The sequence below is a fragment of the Rattus norvegicus genome, chromosome 1 (assembly GCF_021556685.1).
Source record: "Rattus norvegicus strain SHRSP/BbbUtx chromosome 1, alternate assembly SHRSP_T2T, whole genome shotgun sequence".
NCBI lineage: Eukaryota > Metazoa > Chordata > Mammalia > Rodentia > Muridae > Rattus > Rattus norvegicus.
Window position 1 is genome coordinate 241,639,147 of NC_141534.1, and position 26,271 is coordinate 241,665,417.

General features: G+C 42.2%; 1 protein-coding gene and 1 non-coding gene across 3 annotated transcripts in view; one reads left to right on the plus strand and one right to left on the minus strand.

Annotated features, from left to right (window-relative positions):
- The window catches only part of Prkg1 (protein kinase cGMP-dependent 1), a 1,231,555-nt gene that overhangs the window by 499,407 nt on the left and 705,877 nt on the right, over positions 1-26,271 (minus strand).
- LOC120100441 (small nucleolar RNA SNORA17) lies at positions 7,381-7,514 on the plus strand. The gene has a single exon (XR_015655993.1). It is a non-coding gene; the product is annotated as a small nucleolar RNA SNORA17 (small nucleolar RNA).

Genomic DNA, 26,271 nt, shown 5'->3' on the forward strand with positions numbered 1-26,271 from the left:
TTCAATTTCTTTCTTCAGTGTCTTGAAGTTCTTATTGTACAGATCTTTTACTTGCTTGGTTAAAGTCACACCGAGGTACTTTTTATTATTTGGGTCTATTATGAAGGGTGTCGTTTCCCTAATTTCTTTCTCGGCTTGTTTCTCTTTTGTGTAGAGGAAGGCTACTGATTTATTTGAGTTAATTTTATACCCAGCCACTTTGCTGAAGTTGTTTATCAGCTTTAGTAGTTCTCTGGTGGAACTTTTGGGATCACTTAAATAAACTATCATATCATCTGCAAATAGTGATATTTTGACTTCTTCTTTTCCGATCTGTATCCCCTTGACCTCCTTTTGTTATCTGATTGCTCTGGCTAGAACTTCAAGAACTATATTGAATAAGTAGGGAGAGAGTGGGCAGCTTTGTCTAGTCCCTGATTTTAGTGGGATTGCTTCAAGTTTCTCTCCATTTAGTTTAATGTTAGCAACTGGTTTGCTGTATATGGCTTTTACTATGTTTAGGTATGGGCCTTGAATTCCTATTTTTTCCAGGACTTTTATCATGAAGGGGTGTTGAATTTTGTCAAATGATTTCTCAGCATCTAATGAAATGATCATGTGGTTTTGTTCTTTCAGTTTCTTTATATAATGGATCACGTTGATGGTTTTTCGTATATTAAACAATCCCTGCATGCCTGGGATGAAGCCTACTAGATCATGGTGGATGATTGTTTTGATGTGCTCTTGGATTCGGTTTGCCAGAATTTTATTGAGTATTTTTGCATCGATATTCATAAGGGAAATTGGTCTGAAGTTCTCTTTCTTTGTTGGGCCTTTGTGTGGTTTAGGTATAAGAGTAATTGTGGCTTCATAGAAGGAATTCGGTAGTGATCCATATGTTTCAATTTTGTGGAATAGTTTGGATAATATTGGTATGAGGTCTTCTATGAAGGTTTGATAGAATTTTGCACTAAACCGTCTGGACCTGGGCTATTTTTGGTTGGGAGACCTTTAATGACTGCTTCTATTTCCTTAGGAGTTATGGGGTTGTTTACCTGGTTTATCTGTTCCTGATTTAACTTCGGTACCTGGTATCTGTCTAGGAAATTGTCCATTTCCTGTAGATTTTAAAGTTTTGTTGAATATAGGCTTTTATAGTAAGATCTGATGGTTTTTTAAATTTCCTCTGAATCTGTTGTTATGTCTCCCTTTTCATTTCTGATTTTGTTAATTTGGACACACTCTCTGTGTCCTCTCATTAGTCTGGCTAAGGGTTTATCTATCTTGTTGATTTTCTCAAAGAACCAACTTTTGGTTCTGTTGATTCTTTTTATGGTTCTTTTTGTTTCTACTTGGTTGATTTCAGCTCTGAGTTTGATTATTTCCTGCCTTCTACTCCTCCTGGGTGTATTTGCTTCTTTTTGTTCTAGAGCTTTTAGGTGTGCTGTCAAGCTGCTGACATATGCTCTTTCCTGTTTCTTTCTGCAGGCACTCAGCGCTATGAGTTTTCTTCTTAGCACAGCTTTCATTGTGTCCCATAAGTTTGGGTATGTTGTACCTTCATTTTCATTAAATTCTAAAAAGTCTTTAATTTCTTCTTTATTTCTTCCTTGACCAGGTTATCATTGAGTAGAGCATTGTTCAATTTCCACGAGTATGTGGGCATTCTTCCCTTATTGTTATTGAAGACCAGTTTTAGGCTGTGGTGGTCTGATAGCACGCATGGGATTATTTCTATCTTTCTGTACCTGTTGAGGCCCGTTTTTTGACCAATTATATGGTCAATTTTGGAGAAAGTACCATGAGGAGCTGAGAAGAAGGTATATCCTTTTGCTTTAGGATAGAATGTTCTATAATTATCCGTTAAGTCCATTTGGCTCATGACTTCTCTTAGTCTGTCTACATCTCTGTTTAATTTCTGTTTCCATGATCTGTCCATTGATGAGAGTGGGGTGTTGAAATCTCCTACTATTATTGTGTGAGGTGCAATGTGTGTTTTGAGCTTTAGTAAGGCTTCTTTTACGTATGTAGGTGCCCTTGTATTTGGGGCATAGATATTTAGGATTGAGAATTCATCTTGGTGGATTTTTCCTTTGATGAATATGAAGTGTCCTTCCTTATCTTTTTTGATGAATTTTAGTTGAAAATTGTTTTTATTTGATATTAGAATGGCTACTCCAGCTTGCTTCTTCCGACCATTTGCTTGGAAAGTTGTTTTCCAGCCTTTCACTCTGAGGTAGTGTCTGTCTTTGTCTCTGAGGTGTGTTTCCTGTAGGCAGCAGAATGCAGGGTCCTCGTTGCATATCCAGTTTGTTAATCTATGTCTTTTTATTGGGGAGTTGAGGCCATTGATGTTGAGAGATATTAAGGAATAGTGATTATTGCTTCCTGTTATATTCATATTTGGATGTGAGGTTATGTTTGTGTGCTTTTCTTCTCTTTGTTTTGTTGCCAAGACGATTAGTTTCTTGCTTCTTCTAGGGTATAGCTTGCCTCCTTATGATGGGCTTTACCATTTATTATCCTTTGTAGTGCTGGATTTGTAGAAAGATATTGTGTAAATTTGGTTTTGTCATGGAATATCTTGGTTTCTCCATCTATGTTAATTGAGAGTTTTGCAGGATACAGTAACCTGGGCTGGCATTTGTGTTCTCTTAGGGTCTGTATGCCATCAGTCTAGGATCTTCTGGCCTTCATAGTTTCTGGCGAAAAGTCTGGTGTGATTCTGATAGGTCTGCCTTTATATGTTACTTGACCTTTTTCCCTTACTGCTTTTAATATTCTTTCTTTATTTTGTGCGTTTGGTGTTTTGACTATTATGTGACGGGAGGTGTTTCTTTTCTGGTCCAATCTATTTGGAGTTCTGTAGGCTTCTTGTATGCCTATGGGTATCTCTTTTTTTAGGTTAGGGAAGTTTTCTTCTATGATTTTGTTGAAGATATTTACTGGTCCTTTGAGCTGGGAGTCTTCACTCTCTTCTATACCTATTATCCTTAGGTTTGATCTTCTCATTGAGTCCTGTATTTCCTGTATGTTTTGGACCAGTAGCTTTTTCCACTTTACATTATCTTTGACAGTTGAGTCAATGAATTCTATGGAATCTTCTGCTACTAAGGTTCTCTCTTCCATCTCTTGTATTCTGTTGGTGAAGCTTGTATCTTCAGCTGCTTGTCTCTTCTTTTGGTTTTCTATATCCAGGGTTGTTTCCATGTGTTCTTTCTTGATTGCTTCTAGTTCCATTTTTAATTCCTTCAAATGTTTGATTGTGTTTTCCTGGAATTCTTTCAGGGATTTTTGTGTCTCCTCTCTATGGGCTTCTACTTGTTTATTTATGTTTTCCTGGAATTCTTTCAGGGATTTTTGTGTCTCCTTTCTATGGGCTTCTACTTGTTTATTTATGTTTTCCTGGAATTCTTTCAGGCATTTTTGCGATTCCTCTCTGTAGGCTTCTACTTGTTCTCTAAGGGAGTTCTTCATATCTTTCTTGAAGTCCTCCAGCATCATGATCAAATATGATTTTGAAACTAGATCTTGCTTTTCTGGTGTGTTTGGATATTCCATGTTTGTTTTGGTGGGAGAATTGGGCTCCGATGGTGCCATGTAGTCTTGGTTTCTGTTGCTTGGGTTCCTGCGCTTGCCTCTCACCATCAGATTATCTCTAGTGTTACTTTGTTCTGCTATTTCTGACAGTGGCTAAACTGCCCTATAAGCCTGTGTGTCAGGAGTGCTGTAGACCTGTTTTCCTGTTTTCTTTCAGCCTGTTATGGGGACAGAGTGTTCTGCTTTCGGGCATGTAGTTTTTCCTCTCTACAGGTCTTCAGCTGTTCCTGTGGGCCTGTGTCTTGAGTTCACCAGGCAGGTCACTTGCAGCAGAAAAGTTGGTCTTACCTGTGGTCCCGAGGCTCAAGTTCGCTCACGGGGTGCTGCCCAGGAGCTCTCTGCGGCTGCAGCAACCAGGAAGATCTGCGCTGCTGTTTCTGGGAGCTTCAGTGCACCAGGGTTCCAGATGGCGTTTGGTGTTTTCCTCTGGCGTTCGAGATGTGTGTGCAGAGTGCAGTCTCTTCTGGTTTCCCAGGCGTGTCTGCCTCTCTGAAGGTTTAGCTCTCCCTCCCACGGGATTTGGGTGCAGAGAAGAGTCTTTCTTTTCAACATAGCATCCCATGCTCAAAATGGAAATGTGGCCTGGAGACCTGTCCATAACATCCATAACTAATCTGAATTTGGGCACTCCTAACTCTATTAAGGCTGAATGGACAAAGGTGGTGAGCAAAAATGGAGTGGGCATGATGGTCATTCTCCAATTACAGTCACTGAAATATGCACTGTCTAAAACCATACCCGGAGTGAGTCAGTGATCCATTTCAGCAACCATTTTAGCAGTGTCTCTCTTCACCAAAGCCTTCATTCTGATATACATCCCTCTGCCAACATCAAATTAGAGATGATAGGACACAAATGATAGAGCTTCAAGTATAGATGAGGGAACATAGCTTACTGCTTGGTTCGTCCCTGCCATGTTTAATATTGCCAAGCACACAGGATCTAGAATCATTTAGGAGACAAACCACTAGGCACATCTGTGAGGTATTGAGGTTAGATAAACTGAAGCAGGAACCCCACTTTACCTGTGGGTGGCACCACCAAGATGCTATGCTCAACAACTTTTAATGGAGAAAGTAGTATTAGTCAGGGGGGTTCTCTAGAGTCACAGAACTTATGAATGCCTATTTATTAAGGGAATTTAATGACTTACAGGCCATCAACCCCAACAACGGGCAGTCTAGGAATAGTTGCTCTGTTCCACAAGGCTAGTTGTTTCAGCTGGTCTGCTGTAGAAGATGGAGTCCTGAAGAAGTAGGTTCCAACAGATGTGCTGGCAAGTAAGTGCCAGCTGACTGAGAAGGAAGTCGTCCTTCTTCCAAAGTCCTTATGTAGGCCTCCAGCAGAAGGTGTGGCCCAAATTAAAGGTGTGTGCCGCCAGGACTGGACCTATACTATATTTTGCTTGGAACTTGCTCTGTCCCAGGCTGGCCTTGAACTCAGAGATCTGCTTTGCCTCTGTCTCCTGGGATTAAAGGTATGTGCCACCTTGCCTGGGGATAAGCTTTTCATGATCACTACGCCTCAAGATTGAGATCGTGTATCATCCCACATCAAGATCTGGATCGAGAGCCTGGGTCTTCCAGCCTCAAGATCGGGATCACAGGTGCTCCCTCCACTTCTGGATTTAGTTCGTTCAGATACAGTCAAGTGGACAACTGGGAAAAGCCACCACAGTGGAGGCCAGAAGTGAACAGTGGAGGTCTTGCATGATTTTTCTCATTTTAACTTTTGAGACACAGTCTGTAGAATTGTTTTAAGCATTTATATGTGAGGGGTGTGGTTGGGAGTGGAGGGTGTACCCCCCCAACACACACACACACACACACACACACACACACACACACACACACACACACAGTGTAGAGTTAGATAGCTGTGAGAGTCACTTCTCTCCCTGTCCCATGTTTGGGGATTGAACTCAGGTTTGAGCACCTTTACTGCCTAAATCACCCTGTTGTTCCTTGAAACAGGGCTTCTATGTATTTGTAGCTCAGTGATTCAGCTCGGCTGTCTTGTCAGGAAGACTCAGGGCTCTTCCTGTCTGCCTTCCCTGTAATGAGGTTGCAGCTGTGTGCCTCCTGCCCAGCTCTTTACACAGGTGCTGGGGATCTGAACTCAGGCCCTCATCTTGTGTGGCAAGCATTTTTACAGACAGAGCCTTGAGTTTGTAAACTGAGCCCTTAAGGGTATGCTGGCAGTTTAATGCTCCAGATCTGCAGTTGGAGTCCTCTCCACCCACCAGAGTCTGTGTGACCTGGTTGGCCTTGAACTTGATACCTGCTGAAGGCTGAGGCATGTGTCGAGGTTACGGATGACCTGTAGGGGTCAGCTCTGAGCACCCAGGTTACAGGCACATGCTTCTGTGTCCACTTCCGCTGTTGCTGTCTTGAGATTTCACAGCCTTCCCTGGGTCACAGTACACTTTTCCATTCTAACTTTATTTTTGAATTCATTTTTACTTCCTCTTGTATTTCCAATTCATCCTAATTTCATTTTCTGTAAAAATTGTCTAATTGTCCTGTGTGTGAGCTACAACTTTTGCATTTGGCAAAAGTCAGAGAGTAGGCTGAAAATGGCATTCCCTCTGCAGCCTTCTAGCTGCAGCATTTCTGCCTCGTGGCAAAGCCAACGCATTTACTCTTCCTGCAGCACGCCTGAATTCTTCTTTATCTTGAATCGCTAACTTTTCCATGTGGACACTTTTCTTCTCTGGTTATTAGTGTCTCCATGACTTTTTCTATTCCAAGAAAGAACTGTCTTTGTAGATACCTTTCCAAAAACCCTACTAGGGAACCAGTGTTAAATGAATTGTTTTCTCGTTGCTGTGACAAAGTCACCTTAAGAGAAGAGAGGTTTGTTCTGTCTCATAGATCCAGGGTCTAATCCATCATGGCAGCTAGGGTACAGTGGCAGGAACTGAAGTAGATAGATGGTCACATTGTCCTCGTCGCAAGCACAGAAGATAAATTCTGCTCCTTGGCCCATGGGATGGCTATTCCATGTTGTCAATTGGCTATATCTGGAATGAACTACAACCCAGAAATGAAGGCTACACATCCCAGGCAAGGTGGTACACACCTTTAATCCTAGGAGACAGAGCCAAGCAGATCACTGAGTTCAAGAACAGCCTGGGATAGAACAAGTTCCAAGAACAGCTGAAATCCAGGTGTGATGATCCATACCATTAACCTTGGCCACACCTTCTGCCGGAGACCAGCATAAGGACAATGGAAAAAGGAGGGTTTCTTCTTCACTCTTACCTGCCAAAACGTCTGTTGGAACCTAACTCTTTAGGATTCCATCTTCTACAGAAGACCAGCTGAAACCACTAGCCTCGTGGGACTGAGAAACTATTAGACTCCTGGAGTTCCCGCTCACAGCTGCCCATTGTTGAGTTAGTTGAACCGCAGACTCTTAAGTCATTAAAATACATTCCCTCACTATATAGAGATAGTCCATAAGTTCTGTGTCTTCCACAGTGGCTTCAAGTAAGTCACAAATATAAATACTTAGAGGTCAAAGCAAAATGATAATATAATTAGCTTTAAAGTGGCTAAGTACTAAGAGCTAAGGAGATGGCTCTGCAGTTGAGAAAATCTGTTCATCTAGAGAAACAGGGTTCGATTCCCAGCATTCACATGGCAGCCCACAACCCGACTTTAAGGGATGTCCGTTCTGGCCTCTGTGGGCACCCGGGACAGGGACACACATGATGCACACACGTATGTGCAAGGAAAGCATCCATACACATAAAGCTAAATTTCTTTTCTTCAGAGTTTACAGAACTCATTACTCAAGGATGCTCCCTGCCTTGCAGAGGCGGCTGCTGTGTCACACGTGTGTCAGTAGGTGGCAGAGAGGAGAGAGGTGATGTTTATGTTCAGTGTTCTGAGCACATGAACATCTGAATGATTCATTAGCAGCCTAACATCCCCTGAAAAAAAGAGTGAGCTTGAGACCACCAGTCCAGCACAGGCCCCTGGAGACAGTGAGCCAAAGACAGGCTACATTGGCAAGGGGGCGCTCAAGCAGGACAGGAGAGGAGCAAGCAGGAAATGACCACCAGACTGGTGCCCGGACTGGGAACTACCCTGAGATGACACTAGTCCCAGTGCCTTGCAGGCCTAGGCGAGGGGAAGGGGCAGAACATGCCCAATGACCCCTGCCTATGCCGTAATGCACAAGTCAAGCATAGCACTCTTGAGATGACTCTAGATACTCAAGAGACCTTGGGCACCGCTAAGAGGAGCAAGTGAGTTGTGGAGAAATGGCAGACAAAGAGAAGCAGAAGGAGGTGGGCACAATGAAGAGAGAGACAGAACTGGAGACTGGAGGGTAGTGAGGAACAGCCTGGTGTGAGTAGTCTGTGATGCCACCTGGGACCATGGTGTAATGCTGCCACCAAGGGCCATATCTGGGTCCATGGCCCTGCAGCAGCAGGGGTCTGTTACCACCAAAGGCCAGGTAGATGTCCTGCTTTGGGCTGCTGCCTCATACATGTGGATGTCTGAGGGCTGTGCAAAACTGGCCCCACCTTTACCTGGCTTTGTGGGAGAGCTGGCCCTGGAGGCATGAGAGCAGACCTAGCCACTAGCCAGCTGCAGTATTTGGGAGAAGGCCCCACATGTTGTGGGAGTTGTGGGCGAGCTGGCCCTATCACTTGTCTCCCCTGTGGTGGCACCCTTCTCCCCTATTGCTCTTCACCACTGGCAGCAGGCAGGAGAGGTGACCCCAATGGGGTCATTAGAGCAGAAGTCCTGCTCCTCACCTGCTGCAGCACTCAGGAAAGCAGACGCTGCATCTCACCTCAAGAGCCCAACAGAGCTGGCCCTGGATGTGAGGGTTGTGGGTGAGCCAGCCTCAAGGGTGTGAGAGTGGGAAGGCAGACAGGAAAAGTACCTCTTAGGCCCAGATCCAGGACTTCAAATTGTCCCATCCCCACATCTACCCCGTTGATGAACTCCCGACGTGCATGAAGGGGCTCTACAGATCCAAAACTCCAAGATCTCCATGTCAGGGCAACAGCAGGATATCTGAGACGAGGCCCAGTGAGGATCCAGTATTGATAGAGTAGCAGAAGCCAGTGACCTCAAACCAGACCAACAAGTCATTGCAATGAACATTGGCAAACAAGAAAGTGTAGACAAAAGGTATACTGTGGGACACAATGTGACACAATACAGCTTCCACACAAGATCTTTTTTCTCTGTTAGGGGGAAGGTTGCAAGGGTGGAGGGCAGGAAGGAGGAGAGGCAGAGACAAATGGGGTACATGATGTGAAATTCACAAAGAGCTAATAAAAAGTAAAAAAAAAAAAAGAAGAAAAGAAAAAAGAAAAGGAAGGCTGTCATGTACATTGGAATTACAGGTGAGTGGAATTTTAACTTTTTAAAGGAGGTTGAACACTATTTCATCTGAACATTTCATCTGTCTTTTCTAGAAAGATATCCTACAGATGCTATGCGAGTTTACATGAGACATGGGGTTAAAGACCAAGATGAGACTGGGGATTGATCTGTGTGCTCACTTCTGGGAGACCACATGGCATAAGAAGAAGAATTTCTATCTTTATTGTCCTATCCTCCATCTTGTCTACCCATAGCAGACATCATAGATTCTAGAAACATCAGGGTTTTTCCCTCCGGTTCAGAACGCATCCCCTCAAGCTAGAGTTTCTGGTGGGTGCCGGAGGAAACTGAACGCAAGTAGTAGAGGCTCTTGACTCTTATGGGGGAGCTTTCGTTCCAGCCCTGAGCCTGAAGGTTTTATTCAAAACATTTATTACCACAGCCACAGTGCTAATCTGCAGGAGTCAGAAAAACATCTGTCATGGGTCAAGGTAGAGAGTCCCTTCTGAACACCTTCTGGCCATCGCCTCTTCACAAGCAAATCCACTCTTTTTTTTTTTTTTAATAGACTGAAAAGCAACATGTCTCTGTGCTAATTAATATCTATGAATTATAATGAAATCAATAAAGCAAGCAAGAACAAAATCAATGCTTTAAATTTCTTAAGTCTGTTTTGGATAGATAATAGGTCCTTTACAAGGGTGTGTGGCAAAAAAAAAAAAGAGAGAGGAAACAGACACATACTAGCTGGAGTAATTTATAGTGAATATTTTGATATATATATATATATATACATATATATATATCAAAAGCTGGAGAATCATTTCTGATTGGTCTAAGGCACCAGGGGACACTGGACTTCTCAAGTCCAGTAGTAATTCTTCGAGGATGTAAAGCCATATGGATAGTTGTCTTCAGACTGAAAATATACCTGATAATAAACCTTAAATATTCTTATTTGGAATAATCTCACCAATTTAATAATCTAATCAATAATATGCAAGTTTATGTCTTTGGGGATGGCAAGCTGATAACTATAACTTCCTTTGAACTATATTGAAAATAAGACGGAGCTGGGCACGGTGACGCACACCTTTAATCCCAGCGCTCAGGAGGCAGAGACAGGCAGATAGATCTCTGAGTTCAAGGCCAGCCTGGTCTGCAAAGCAAGTTTCAGGGCAGCCAAAGCTACACAGAGAAAACCTGTCTCAAGAAGTGAATGAATGAATGAATGAATGAATGAATGAATGAATGAATGAATAAAGAGGGGGAAGGGGGAGAAGAAGGGAGGGAGGAAGGAAGGAAGGAAAGAAGGAAGGAAGGACTTACAGAGGATATGACAATGGGTAGAAGAATGTATTTATAATGAAGTAGAATTATAATAAATTGTCAGTGGTAGAATCCAAATGGTGCGTGTATAGTGTCTACCATAAGCAGGCATATACAACCTATGGCCTATAGGGTACATACATCTACATGTGTTCAACTGTAGCTATAACTGTGGCCCGACCCAACATCATAAATGAACTGAAAATGAGGTGGTCTTTTTTTTTTTATGAGTTTTTAAACTTAACTGAGAACATCCTGTCTCAGTGTCCAAAAGGTGTATGTGTCTGCTAAACCTTCAGTTTTGTTAAATATTTGGAATGTTTGTCGAAGAAAAAAATGCTGGCTGACAAATGCATTTAATAACATTATCCCATGCATAAAGACATTTCCTCCGTAGCCTGAAATTTTTATTAATTAGAAATAAAATCAAGTCATGACTTTAAATCAAGTTTAATGTTGGAGGAAGAAAAGCATAAATGTAAAAATCCTGAATGCCTTATAAATTTTGATAGTAAAGTAGTACATGAGTGATGATATACTGAATAAAAATTGTATCTGGGCTAAAGCTATGCAGTGTGGTATCCTTTTTTTTTTTTAACCCTGCTGAAGTCTTTATTTTAAAAGTATTACATCTGTTTGTTCATTGGGTGTGGGTGCTTGCCACAGTGCTCGTTTGGAAGTCAGAGGACAACTTGCAGCAATTCTTTTCCGTACCTCGTGGGTCCAGGGCCAATGCAGCCTCTGTCAAGCACCTCTCCTTGCTGAGCCATCTCTCTGGTCCACCGAAACTCTCTTAGGCCAAGTCTTCCCTAACTTGAGACTCCTGCCCTCAGACATGGCAGGAGGCCCACAACTCTCTACTGTGGGATTCCTTCATTACCAACATTCTAAGTTGCCCTGTAATGTAGGCAGGTAGCTGAAACAGAGCGACCTAGCCGAGGCCTCCTCTCAAGTAGCATTGTGGGGCAGCCAAGCTTCCAGCCCCGTGTACAGCGCAGTGTGGTATTCTTAACTCTGGTAGCCAGTCACAGATCCCTGTCAGCCAAGAACAGAGTAAACAATCAATATTCTACAGGTTGTCCTGCTGGTAAACTGTGAACGGTATTCAACACATCATTTGTGATTGTTTTGTTTTGTTTGTAATGTATTACTATTTTGTGGGTATGAGTAGCCTGCCTGCGTGGATATGTGTGAACCACATCTGTACCTACCCGGTGCCCTTGCAGGCCAGAAGAAGGCGTTAGATCCCCCTGGAACTGGTGTTACAGTTAAAAGCTTTCATGTTGGAGCTAGGGACTAAACTCAGGTCTTCCATAAGGACAGTACGTGCTTGTAGCCAGTACACCCTTTTGCTTGTTTGATTTTTGAGATGGGGGTCTCACTGTGTACTCTACACGACTACCCCTGAACGTGTATCTCCTGCCTTGGCCTTCAGCAGGCTCGGATTACAAATGTTTGGCATCACACCTAGCTTGATTTAGCATGTTTTCAACTTAGTATGGGACAAGAGCCAACAAGTTTAGGAGCGTCTGTGTATTTCTCGTGGGCTCCTTAAAAGCAGATTAGTCCTCAATTGCTGGCATCAGAATTTGCTCATCCCCTTCTGGGAGCCATGCGAAACAGGACACCAGAGAGTCACACATTAAAAGGGTGGAAATCGATTTCCTCCCACAAAAGACAGAACTAATTGGAGCCTTAATGGATTATCCATAAATAAAACACACGCCAGGCTCAGATGCCAGTTCTCGGCTTCAGTCCTAACTCGGGGTCTCAGAAAGTGCATTCTGAGGGGCAGGGGGTGTCGCTTAGTTGGTGGATGTGCTCTGCATGCCTGAAGGTCCTGAGTTCTACCCCTAAAATGCATGTGGCAGTGCACACTATAACATCAGGACACAGACAGTCGGGCAGTAAAAACACAAGAACCAGAAATTCAAGTTCATTCTTAGCAATGTAGGAAGTTCAAAACCAGCCTTAGCTACATAAGATCCTATCTAAAACACTCATAAGAATATTATGATAAACAACAACAATAATAACAAAAATAGTAAGTGTGCTCCAAGCCAGAAACACATGTAGTCAATGGTTGACAAGATTGGCTGAATAAGAGAGAAGGAATTCATTTTTGTTGTTTTTCTGTCCCTAATGCTGCTTTGGCTAGAAGGCACGAGAAACCTCTTCTGACTGTAATTCCAGCATGAACGACCCATCCACCTGCTCTTCCACTCCACCTCCTCAGAAGCTCCGGTTTTCAGAGTACATGTCCAGAAATTCCCCTACAAAAGCAAATGACTCCAGTACTTTCCTACTGAATCCTTCCCAAGACCAGCCTCGTTCTCTGAAGCAGGCTTGGGTGTTTCTGCGGCTGCTGCCTACCAACAAGACAAATGGAACAAACGCTCCATGTTCAGATAAGACTGAATTCTTCCCTCCTTTTCAGTTACCACCGAACCACTGGATAGAAAAGAGAAACTATAAAGGCAGCTTCGGAGTCATTCTTTCCAAGAAGTTAGTGTTCCCACTCCTTTGGCCTGCTCGAATTCGTGCCTAGTGGGGACTCCTCAGGGTGATACGTTTTGCCAACGCCATCCTTCAACTAACAAGGAACCAAATTTCTTAGTGTCCTTTCTTTGTGTAGGACAATCTCTCTAACAATTTATAATGGCATACTCTCACACTCCTCTGACTGTGAAGGCCAAGCTCAGGTACTATTCAACAAGTACTTACTGAATGCCTGTCTCTCAGGTTCTGAATGCTGACAGGAATACAACTAAGCTAAATTAAAGTAAAAGAACATTAAATTAAGCCCCTTGCCGTTCAATCATAGTTTAAAAGAAGACATGGTGTTCTCTTCATGGTTTTCAGAGAATAATGAGGTTCTTTTAATGTGTTTCAAGTTCTAATTGTATTTTAAACAGATATTGGAACAGGTGCACTGGCATGACCACCCAGCACCTTTAAACATTTTAAATGCATTTCTGATCTCATCTAAGAGTTGTAAGACAGGAGGTGAAATTCTATCGACTCTGACAACTTACAAACTAGGTGCTGATATTTTCTCTAAGCAAACAATTGTGATTTTAAATGCCAGGGGCAAGGCTTTGAATGATTAAAAAGAAAATATTAAAAATAATCATGAATATGTTTTTAAAGCTGATCAAGGGACTCCTCTGTTTTATAGGAAGCTCTGTTCATTAGAATTCCTAGAACTAAATACAGAAAATAACACTATTTAATAGCTGAAGTATAAGAAATATTTTGTCCGTTTGAAAATCTCAGAATTTACTATTTGCCCTCTTATGTGTGCCCAAACTATCATGAGTACTAGAAATTAAACTTTAGGGGCCCAAAGAAGGAAACTCGTGCTTAATTACTGAAGGTCAGAGGTATTCCAAATATAAATTTCGGTAGCTGCAGGATCAAAATAAGCAGCCTGGTGGCCATTGGCAGCTCACGTGCTACCCCAACAAACCCATTCTGTAGCTAAGCTTAGCATTGATTTGCTTACAGTTCATTCTTGTAAATCCGAAGCCTGTCCTGAGCCTGTTGATGGAGTTCATTCTTCCATTAAGCCATCCTCAGCAAAGGCAGACTCTTTGATGCTTAGACCTCATGTGAGAAAGGCACTTGAGGGATATAAAATAATCACTAATCATTCACCTGCCTTTCATCTGTTTCTTAAAGAAGCAACAAATATAAGACAACAGGAAATCTCAGATTATAAGTCTATTAGTGAATCCTGGAGAAAAGTGTGTACTTAACTCCTCCACAGAACGTTCTTAGTATCCAACAATGCCTCTAGGGCTCGCCTCAGCATTCCAGAGTTTGCTTTGAATTTATAGTTTTAGCAGCTAATGACTCAGGCATTATGACTACACAAATCACTCATGCTATGTCTGCTTCTACAACTTTACACACACACACACACACACACACACACACACACACACACACACACACACACACACAGAAATCCAGCCAGAACAAAGTTATAGACCCAAATTCAGAATAGCCTTTTTCTACTCATCTTATTATTTTGGCAAAAATTTCTTCCCAAACTAATTAAATGAACAGTTATTAGTACCTGATTTAAGATTCTGACAGTTGAGTGATGGCCTATACCTTTAATCCCAGTATTTGGGAGGCAGAGACAGGCAGCCTGGTCTAGAGTGAGTTCTAGAACAGCCAGGCTATAAATGGAAACACTGTCTCAAGGGGAAAAAAGACTCTGACAAAACATTTTAAGGTGAAATAGATGTGTGTGTGTGTGTGTGTGTGTGTGTGTGTGTGTGTGTGTGTGTGTGTGTTTTGAAGCTATATCTTCTTGTCCATTTAAATTTGAGTAGTGAAGTTTAATTTTCTCCTGGGAGCATGTAGTTTATAAGCCAATAGGACAAGAAAATTTGATTTAGTTTTTTCGCAAGAATGTGGTCACACAGATTGTGACCAAAATTTAAATAACAATAATTTTGAGCCCAATACCTCTGTGGGTATTTAATAGGTTATACTATTTTGAGAATTATTGTGGGGCAGTAGTTTGTTAAAAATAAAACAGTCTCACAAAAGCCACCATTTCAGTCTATCACTGTACATACATGCCTGCTTTAGACAAGCCATGTGAATTCCGAAACTCATTCTTCCTCGATGTGCATTCCCCCAAAATGCTGTTTTGATCCCTCCCGGCTTCACATGAATAACTCCCAGCAAGGTCAAATCCTTAAATGTGTTATTCGTAGTCCTTTTCTTCTCAATCATCAGTAAAATAAAATTTCCCACTGTCATTCATGTTTGTCTTTCATTACTTTTGAAGGCCAGAGCCTTTGTAACATGTGAAACAGCCAAAGTCACGAGGCAGCTCAAAGCAAGGCAGAGCTTGAGGCTCAGGACCTGAACTACTGCTGCTCTCAGCTTCTTCGAGGTCTGCGTCCTTGCCTGGGGGCACTCCCTGAGGGAGGGAGGCAGCCTAAGACACCAGACGGCTGCAGAATCTCTAATGCATAGTTCCAAAGCTGGATTGTTCTTTTGACTTACAATTATATAGTCAATATCTGGGGGCATCAGTTCTAATTTTATCGCGATGGAAACTCCCTTCCTGGATTTGGTTTGCATGTCCACCAAAATTTTAATGAACTCTTCCAAAAAAATGAGGAGGGTAGATATTGGGGGCAGAGAAGGCTAATATCCCAACTCGCAGAATGAATGCCAAGAAGGGAACTATGATGTGGAAGCTGGATGATCACATGATCATGGCGTGCCAGCGTGCGTTCATCAGCCATATGAACTGGGAGGGGGGCGCCGGGGGAGATGTGGCGAGTGGAGGGGGCTACGCATGCGCAGTGCAAGGGGTCTGTGAAAAATACAGTGACTGTACATCTTCTAGGATATGGATGCTGACCTGAAGCTACTCCAAGAGATAAATTCTCATATCTTTTACAGGTACTTGAAGTAACTTCAGAAACTGATTTTCAACTACTGGTTATATAACTGGGATTACTTGGGCCTCTGTATTTTCAGCTTCCTCAAACTTGGTTATTTCATTACTTGGGTACAATGTTCCATAAACGAAAGACACCTCCATCTTTTCCCTCAACTTCTGAGACATAATAAAGCCTAGCAGAGTGTGTGAGTGACAGCTAGTCCCTGGCACTTCTGTCGTCCAATATTAGCCAGAGGAATGTGTACATGAACTGTAGAAAAGTTTGTAAAATTATGCCATTGATAGTAGCATATCCTTTTAAGCCCAGCACTCAGCTTAAGTTTTTTTTTTTTTTTTTTTTTTTTTTTGGAGCTGGGGACCGAACCCAGGGCCTTGCGCTTCCTAGGCAAGTGCTCTACCGCTGAGCTAAATCCCCAACCCGTAGCTTAAGTTTTTTTTTTTTTTTAAGCCCAGCACTCAGAAAGCAGACAATTCAGATCTCCTTAAATTCTAGGCCATCCTGGGGGGTGTGGTGAGATCCTGTCTTAAAAGCAAACAAGGAAGAGGAGAAGAAGGAGGAGAAGGAGGAGGAGGAGGAGGAAGAGGAGGAGGAGGAAGAGAAGGAGGAGGAGGAGGAGAAGGAGGAGGAGGAAGAGGAGGAGGAAGAAGGAGAAGAAGAAGGAGGAGGAGGAGGAGGAGGAGAAGGAGAAGGAGAAGGAGAAGGAGAAGGAGAAGGAGAAGGAGAAGGAGAAAGGGTGGAGAGGAGGGGGAGGGAGAGAAGGAAGGATGGGAGGAGGGATGGAGGGACAGAAGGAAAACTAAAGAGATTTCTTTGTTTAAGGCAAATGGGCAGTTTCATATCAAACTGCCAACCAATTTTAGGTAATAAAGTGTACTTATAGAGTAATTGCTCCATGTTAGCAGTTATCTCTTTTACTAAACGTATGCTAAGCACATTATGTTGTGGCTACATCCATAGATTCTGTTGTCCTTAATTTACATCCGGTATTAGGTCATAAGAACAGTAACTGTGCCCAGCAGTGGTGGCACACTGCTTAATCCCAGCAATCTAGAGGCAGAGACAGATGGATCTCTGCCTTGTCTACAAAGGCAAGTTTCAATCTAGCCAGGGCTACACAGAGAAACTGTCTCAAAAAAACAAAGAAGAGGGGGAAGAGGAGGGAAAGAGGGGGAAAGGAGAGGAGAGGGGGAGCAGTAACTAACACAGGCAAGGAACATATGCAATCATCCCCCTGGCTGCTCTGGGCTCCTGATGCCCATAAGTCAACAGGCTGGTAGAGGGTCTCAGTAGTAATGGTGCACAGCGAGCCTAATGGTGCACAGCGAGCCTCCTTACTCACATTCGGACGGATCAGGAAGCAGAAATGAACAGAAATTCCCAGAACAGCCCACAGCACATGCCTGGGAATTCTGCACCCGAGTTGTCCAGGAGCAAACCCTGCCTCTCCCCGCTGTGTTTGATTACGTTTACATTTTCTTAGGAAGTACCCAACCCAGAGAAGCAGACTCTGAATTGAGTTTATTCAGTATTTTGAACATCTTTCTTGAAGAGGATTCCAGAAATCGGGTGAGCATGGAGCTATGCTGGAAATGTTTGAGTTGGGTCACTTGTCCTTTTCAGTACAAATGCCTCTGAGACTCCATGTGTTCACCTTTAGATTCTTTTCAATCTTATCTGAGGCATGGTGTCTAAATAATTTTATAAGCTAAAAGGAAAGCACAAGGAACGTTTAGCAGTCATGGCCTTAGAGCAGGGCCTGACTAGGCCCTGTAGCTGTGGAGTGAACATGACAAATTTTATGTGAATACAGATAGAATGAAGGTTTTATTTGAGCAGCCTAGTAGTCTCTCTACTTTTCTCAAACCAAGAGTATTTGGGGACATGTTTTTTTTTTAATCATAAAGCTTCCACTTATAACAGTTTCCAATTTAATTCACTTTTGCAGGATGGGGACAGATTTCATTTTGTAGCCTAAGCTAACCTACCACTCACTCCTCCTGCCTTGACCTATAGAGTGCTACTAACATAGACATGAGCACACCTGACTCTAACTCAGTTTTATTAAGTTCTTCTATTTTGATCACGTGAGGTATTAAAGACAATATTTTAGTTAGTACATATGTGATGTTTTGTGTGTGCCTGGCCCAAGGGCATCGTGGCACCTTTGGGAGGTGTGACCTTATTGGAGTAGGTGTGTCACTGTGGGCATGAGCTTTAAAGACCCTTGTCCTAGCTTCCAGGGGGTCAGTCTTCTCCTAGCGACCTTCAGATGAAGATGTAGAACTCTCAGCTCCTCCTGCACCATGCCTGCCCGGATGCTGCCACGATCCCACCTTGATGATAATGGACTGAACCTCTAGACCCATAAAGTCAGCCCCAATTAAATATCTTCCTTTTAAGAGTTGCCTTGGTCATGGTTCTGTTCTCAGCAGTAAAACCCTAACTAAGACAACATGTGCAAAGAGAAAAAAATGATCAGTTAGTTAGAACTATTTTCATCTGGGGATAAAAACAAATCCGAACTTATATGTCTTAATCATCTGTACATAGGCTTCTGCAGTTTGATATTACCACTACACTACAGATGGGGAAGGACCTTTTATATAGACACGGGCTCCCTTTTCCCTCTGTGGAGTTTAAATCTGAGACTTCAAAGGCAGCATTGATGAAGTAGGAGGAAAGTCAACCATTCCACAGAACAGATTTCCAACGTGCAGATTGGAGGAGCCAACACCCATGCTTTTAATTTTTGCCACATCCTGCAATTTGGCAAGAACCAGTTACCAAGGAAGCACCTGGCCTGTTTGAATTAAGTTTCTAACTGGAGTACCATGTCACTGTATACACACACACCAGTGAATGCTATTTTAGGTCTCAGCATATTAAATAGGCTACTTTCCTGGAACTATTCATTTGAAAAGGTTTGCTAATGCAGGTTTAAACAGTCCTTTGCCCTTCGCCCAACTTCCCTGCCAGGTTACATGAATCATATAGCCTTGAACCAAGCTTGAATCAAGCTGTTGAACTGCTGTCCAGAAATGAGCTAACATGCAGCAGACTGTCCTACCTTCCTTTGGGAATATCTGGGCCTCCCTCATATATGATAGGCATTTTCTATATTAATGACATAATAAGGCAAACACTGAAATGAATAAAAGTCCATGTTCAACTCAGAGAAATTGCTATGTAGCTAGCAAAAGCAGAGCACTGACCCCATTAGGATCCCAGGTTTAAATCATCTACAGAAGCCCTATAGCTAAGTATCTGTCATGTGACTATAGCAAGCTCCCACCTTTTTTTTTTCTTTCTTTTTTTTCGGAGCTGGGGACCGAACCCAGGGCCTTGCACTTGCTAGGCAAGCGCTCTACCTCTGAGCTAAATCCCCAACCCCAAGCTCCCACCTTTTATCTTCAGGACTATTGCTTTGGAATATCCTTTCTTCAGACAAGCACAAAATGTACGGTGATTATTTACAACAAACATTGGTATCAATTTAAGCGAGTGAATATTTAACTTTTCTCAATGCTGGAGAGTAAGAGTCAAAAGCTGACAGCTATCTTCAGGAATGGAAGGAACCACTCCCGAATATGGTCTGCTCACCACATTCATCTGGGCTTGAGGAGACAGAAAAGGTAGCAGGAGCTGCCAGCTCCCTTCCCAAGGACTGCTGACTTTTGAGTGAAACTGAACTGTCAAAGCTGTGGTATATAAGGTGAGATATAATTTGTTTCATTGTCTCATTATGCCTATGAATGTTTTTGCAATCTAGATGGTCCACATTGGAAAAATACAGCTAGAACTGGAAAGATGACTGTATTTCTTCATATTTTTTCCTAGTGCTCTTCTTCTTTTTTAAAAATGATTTATGTATTTTACACATGTGAGTACACTGTCACTGTCTTCAGACACACCAGAAGAGGGCATCAGATCCCATTACAGATGGTTGTGAGCCACCATGTGGTTGCTGGGACTTGAACTCAGGACCTCTGGAAGAGCAGTCAGTGCTCTCAACCACTGAGCCATCTCTCCAGCCACTCTAGTGCTCTTCTTGCTCCATATAAATAAATTATGTCCCAGCAGTCTGAAGGCAAAGGAAAGTGGATCTCAATGAGATTGGTCAACATAGCCAATTCCAGGCTGCCAGGTCTACACAGAGAAAGACCTTCTAATCAAAAAACAACAACCAAGAAAACATGAAATATATTTATCTCAGTGACAAAAGTTGCCCAAATTGAAATGTTTTCTTCACCATAAAGGCATAACATGCACAATCCTGTCTATAGCTTGAGCAAGTCATGATATATCATGATATCTATATTATGAGCAAATGATAAAGACTAGCTAGCTAATAAATATCAACAAGATAAAGGTAGTTATACAGTAAGTTCCTTGCAAGCAGGAACTATATTTTAAATTCTCTATAATGGCTAAAGCAGGTATATTATCTTCCAAAAGAGAAAATGAATTGTGGAATTCTGACGATAAAAAAAAAAATCACATGAAACTTTTGGGGAAGTTCTGATGGCCAGTAGCTATAACTGAAAATGATGACATTAATAATTTAATAGTAGTGCTTGCATTGACATGAAAAAAATCCAAAATATAACCGTACCCTGATAAAGGCAGGACAAAAAGTGTGTGCTTACAGCTAAATGGCATAAAACAGTGGCCTCTGGAAAAGGATGCAACATGTCAAATAACATACCTATAAATTACACGGTGGAAATTCAGTAAAGCATCTGTGATAGACAGAGTTGGCATTTCACATATAGGCAAACTGGGAAGATAAGAAAATGCCTCTGATTGTGACAATGCCGTAGCAATTCAGTGAGAGGCAGATGTTTTTGGAAGACACAGGATTCATGCACTAAAGACAGCCTTCATGTGGTGTTTGTCTGCACGCTCCTGATCTCAGCACTCCATAGGCAGAGCAAATGGATCTCAGTGGTTTTAGTCATCCTGGTCTCCACAGTGAGCTCCAGGACAGCCCAGGGCTGCAAAGAGTCTGTATCTCAAACCAAAAAGAACGAGAACTTATCACTGAGCCTTGGACCCCCACAAGCAGTATCTCAGCATCAGGGATAATAAGTTTTGATGAATGTATGCACAAGCAAATAAGTGATGGAGAGATCAAATGCACCTAAGACAGGAAGATGATCAAGGAAAATCTGTAACAATCAAGGCAGGGAGCAATGAAAACCTACATTCCAAAGCGCTAATAGCGTGTGATTTGCTGTCCATGGTGCTGATCATAGGATCCTTGTCTTTTCGTTTCTAAAGACGTTTCCCTTTCTACTTAATGATCATCAGTCTCCTGCCACAGTTTAGAGATTTGCCTATAGCTAAGAGAAAAAGGCACGCATGTATTCTATCAGTACAGTAACTAGCTTTAAGAGTAATTAGCTGCTGTCCTGTTTCTGTGTCCCCTCATTTACTTTGACAAATGCTTTCCTGGGCGGCTTCCCAGCCTTCTCTGCTGCTGAAAAATGTGCTTAATCTGTTGCTCAGGTCTCATGCACACCCAGGAATAAAAAGAGAGGGCGAATAGACGGAGAACCAGGATGAAGGGTTCCCCTTCCTTCTATATAGCTCCGTCTCGTTTTCAGACACAGACACAGAGGAACTTCTGTGTTTATTGGAAGAACCACCAATGCCTTCACAGGGCCTGCCACTCCTCTTCTGCCCCCCGTGGGATAGGAGGCTCTCAAAGGCAGAAATCAGTATTATTAAGGAAGCCTGGCCTAAATTACTTCCAAAGATGACAATAGGAAAAAGAACTCAGAAATCTGGTGATATCAGAAATTTGTTTCAGGTCCATCTTGCACCTTCGGTGTTTATGAGTACAGACTGGCAGTGTGACAGTGAGGTGTAAAAGCAGCAGGAGGGCAACCAATGCAGCACAGTGTGGAGACTGACTCCTTCCAACTAGTACCCTGTGTTACTAAATCTAACCTCTCAGGACAGTGCCTAGCAGGAGTGTCTAGTTGGCTTGTAGTGTCAGGCTTGCTTCAACCCTTGTCTGTTCTTCACTTCAGGAAATACTCTGCATGCTCGCTCGTTGTTTGTGTGTGTGTGTGTGTGTGTGTGTGTGTGTGTGTGTGTGTGTGTGTCCATGACAGTTCAGACAATGTAGCACAGGTGCTGGCCTCTAACTTAGCTTTTCCCCTTCTACCACCTCCTGAGTGCCAGGATTACAAACATATATCCCGTCATGTTCCCTACAATAGCATCGGTCTCCTCTTCATCAAGTTAGGTCCTGGCCACACTGCAAGTCTTGAGAATGTCCTCTGGACAGCGTTTATGTTGGACTTCTTAGTGGCCAGGACTCATACCCTGAACTTCCCTTGATCTGGAAGTCCATGCACATCGGTTGTTCCTTCTTTTACCTCCTTCTTAGATTCATTGTGGTTTTTTTGCCAGCGGAGACTGGCTGATTGATTTCCCTCCCACTCCAGGATGGAACTGGAGCTTAGAGTTAGGTTTCCCGGACACGAAGTTTAATCAAAGGGTAATTGGACAATTAAGAGTGAGAGTTTGTTTTCTTTTGCCTTTTTTTTTTTTTTGCTTTGAACAAATGAGCCCCTCAAAGGAAGGTGGTCTTGACCCCTGCCTCTGTTTCTGTGCACACTCATCATCAATATTCAACTAGCTGCTGCTGTCATGTTCCCCAAAATCACAAGATGTGGAGGGCCTTTGTCATGTGAAGGCTGTTAAACGGGCGAGCTGCATAGCTGCATAGCTGCATAGCTGCATAGCTGCATAGCTGAATTGGTGCATCTTAGATCTCTTCAGCTTCCTCTTTCCTTATTATGCCCTAAGTGAATCTGATAAAAAGAATGAAATTGGAACAGACAGACAGACCTTGGAATGCTTCTACTGTGAGATAATTGCAAGAAAAAAATGTATATATAAGCTCTTTGGGAAGAGTGCTGTTTCTTCAAAGTTTGAGCCCTTAACCACTAGAGCTATAAGTAAGTAAGTAGGTAAGTAAGTAAGTAAGTAAATAAATAAATAAATAAATAAATAAAATAACTTGAGAGATCCTTTATTTGCATGTTTACAATTGCCTAATGTAATGGAGATTTTCTAAATTCTGAGTTTCTATGCACTTTCTGCATTGTTAACTGTGGCTGATATTCTGTACCAAGCAGGGAATGACCTGTATAGCATTTTCTGTTCCACAGTGGATATCAACCTGAGAACAATACAGGGATGTTTTTCAGAACAAAGTCTTTCTCTCAATATGTATTAGAAATTGGGAGAATGACACTAGTCCTTCAAAGAAGAAAAACCACACTGGTTTACCCAGAGTGCAGTTAACTGAATGGCACTTTGGTTTTGATATTAGGACTAACAGGTCACCAGTTATAGCTATACTGATCCACACAGTTTGCTTGTTACCAGGTTGTTACCTTGGCAACTTAAGAATGGACAGCAATTGCCCACAAATAGATATTATGCACATTCCATCATCTCCTCTTAAGGAAATTTCCAGAAACTAGGAAGTTTTCTCTTTGCTTGTTCTGGGAATGCTAAGTTTCTCCAAGGAAGTGAGCAGAGAGCTTGTCTTTAGGTGACTAGAATATTGTAAAGGACCATGTACAGATGTTTGGGTCTCAGAATACCAAGAAACCTCAAAGAGATATTGGGGTAGGGAGTATTCAGAAGCATGGCTTGTTGGGCAACATGTCTTTGGATAGGCAGAGAATATCGTTTCATTGTTAAGTCAAAAAAGAAAAGTCATTGTCCAAAGCAAGAAAGAGAAGCCTGTATAGAATGTGGAGAAGCCTGCTTCCTTAGTGCTAGCCTGACTGAAGGTATACGCTGATACAGAAGTTGCAGGAGGCAAACTTCCTCCCACTCCAGCAGGGCTGGAAATTGAAACAGAAAAGAAGTGAAGACTTGGGGCAGGAAAAGAGAGACACAGTAGACCCTCATTCACCAGGAGGTGCAGCCATAAGGGCCCATCATTCTGCAGAGCAAAGACTATAAGACAGTATCTGTGAGAAATGCTCACCAGCCATGGGTCAGAGCCTCTGCAGTCATAGGCAGCAACATTCGGAAAGAACCTTTAGAGCCCTCTAGCCAAGCCCATGGATGCAGTGTTCACTTCTTTAAAATAAAAGGAAAAGAAGATAAAGGATCTAAAACTGGGTACAGCGATGGTAGCAATGTTGCCATTTTACCAGCTGTTCACATTATAGATCGTTAGATTAGCAAGGATTCCACAGAGCAGTGACATTATTAGACACATGGACGCCCCCCACATAAATACAGTACTAGCCAAGGTTTTCAAACGGTGTTTCTCAGAGTGCAATCTGCAGACTTTCCTGAGGGCATGGCTCCAGATGTACATAACAAACACAAATTCGAGACTCTGTATTGAGTTTTCCCTTTAATGTGCCTACAGAAGACTTCAAGAAGATCTCTACAATATATACAAGAATATCTCTAACTTATACTAATCTAGCAACTTTAAAATATGCTCTAAACTATATATAATGAAAAGTTGGTAGGTGGGTGGGTGTAATAAACACAGTAAATACAGTCTTCTGGCAAAACGTAAAAATAGGGTTGGGGATTTAGCTGAGTGGTAGAGCGCTTGGGTTTGGTCCCCAGCTCCGAAAAAAAAGAAAAAAAAAGTAAAAATAAGCCTCTCTACTGACCCATGTCCTATTCTTCCCACTTTTACAAGTGGCTGAGGTATATTCATGGAACATTTATTAATGTACCAAGCAACAGTTCATGCAAGCATCTGAGCTCACATAAGCATACTACTGGGGCTCTATGATGACATCGCCATATTCAATGCTTTTCTTATTGAAATACATCTACAGAAGCACACCTGAATTGCTCTCATTTAAAAAAAAGTGTATATAGAATTCTACTAAGGGAGGCATATTGTTATAATTAGTATTAGTAAATGCAAGGATTTACCTAATTGTGGGTAGGAATTTTGTTTGCCCATTTTTCCTGGCTACAAGCAATGAATGAAACCTTCTGCCTTTGGGTTTCTGTTGCTGGTAATAAGACACCATGAGCAAAAGCAACTTGGAGATGAGAGGGCTTATGTCATCTTATAATTATATTACGTCATCCAGGGAACTCAAAGCAGGAGCCTGGAAGAAGGAACTGAAGTAAAGGCCACTGAGGAATGCTGCTTACAGGCTGTTCCCCATGGCTTGCTCAGCCTGCTTTCTTATACAGTTTAGGACCATCTGCCTTCCAGTAGCAATACACAGCATGGGCAGGGCCCTTCTGTATCAGTCATGCTCCAGAGCTTTGCTTTTCCCCAATTAAGATTTCCTCTTCCAGCTGGCCATGGTGGTACAGCTTTAATTCCCTCATTCTGGAGGCAGAGGAAAGTGGATCTCTAGGAGTTTGAGGCCAGCCTGGTCTACACAGCAAGCTCCAGAACAGACCAGGACTATATAGAGAGAACCTGTCTCAAATACATAAGTAAACAAACAAACCAAGAAATAAACAGTAAAAACAAAACAATTCCGTCTTCTTAGATATGTGTAGCCTGTGATAGCAAGTATACCTTCCAAAGTATTAGAATTGTTGATGCATCTTTAGATGACAAAGTGATGGCTTAGTCTTTCTGTGACTACAGGGAAGAGCCCTAGCCATTCACTAATATATTTGCTGTTCTTTAAGATTTGGGAGAGGGGTATATACTGGAACCTATAAAATTGTTACTTAAGGGCTGGAGAGATGGCTCAGCGGTTAAGAGCACTGACTGCTCTTCCAGAGGTCCTGAGTTCAATTCCCAGCAACGACATGGTGGCTTACAACCATCTATAATCAGGTCTGATGCCCTCTTCTGACCTGCAGGCACATACATGCAGGCAGAAAGCTGTATGATGTATATATACATAATAAATAAATAAATGTTTAAAAAATGTTACTTAAGCATCTCTATCTATATATGTATGTATATATGTATATATATGTATATATATTTAATTATATATATAATTATACATATAATTTCCTTGCCCTCTATATGTATTCTGTCTTTCGAGGAGAGAGAAAGGGAGAGGGAAACAAGACAGAGAGAGAGAGAGAGAGAGAGAGAGATCCTTTTCACTTTAGAACGCATCCTTTTGATCATTTCTCTTTCTTTTTTTTTTTTTTTTTTTTTTTTTGGTTCTTTTTTTTTTTTTTTTCGGAGCTGGGGACCGAACCCAGGGCCTTGCACTTCCTAGGTAAGCGCTCTACCACTGAGCTAAATCCCCAGCCCATCATTTCTCTTTCTTTCACACCACCCTCTGTTGTAAATGTGCCTTAGTCCTTGCTTGAGGATGGCTGTCTCTCCCACGGTGCATACATAGGGTCTGTGGCCTCAATTCTCTATGGAGAGAAGCATGACCAGCCATATGATAAACCTAATTTAAGGGTAAGAAGTGGAAGCAGCAGTGGACACGGAACTACAAGCTCAAAGTCATTCTTTTCTAGATTCTTGCTAGCCTTGGGATTATAAATACTGCTTGGCTGTCTTTTTGTTGAGAGAGAGACAGTGAGATCTTTGGCCTGCTGACCCTATCCTTTGTGTGTCCCATAAACCTACACAA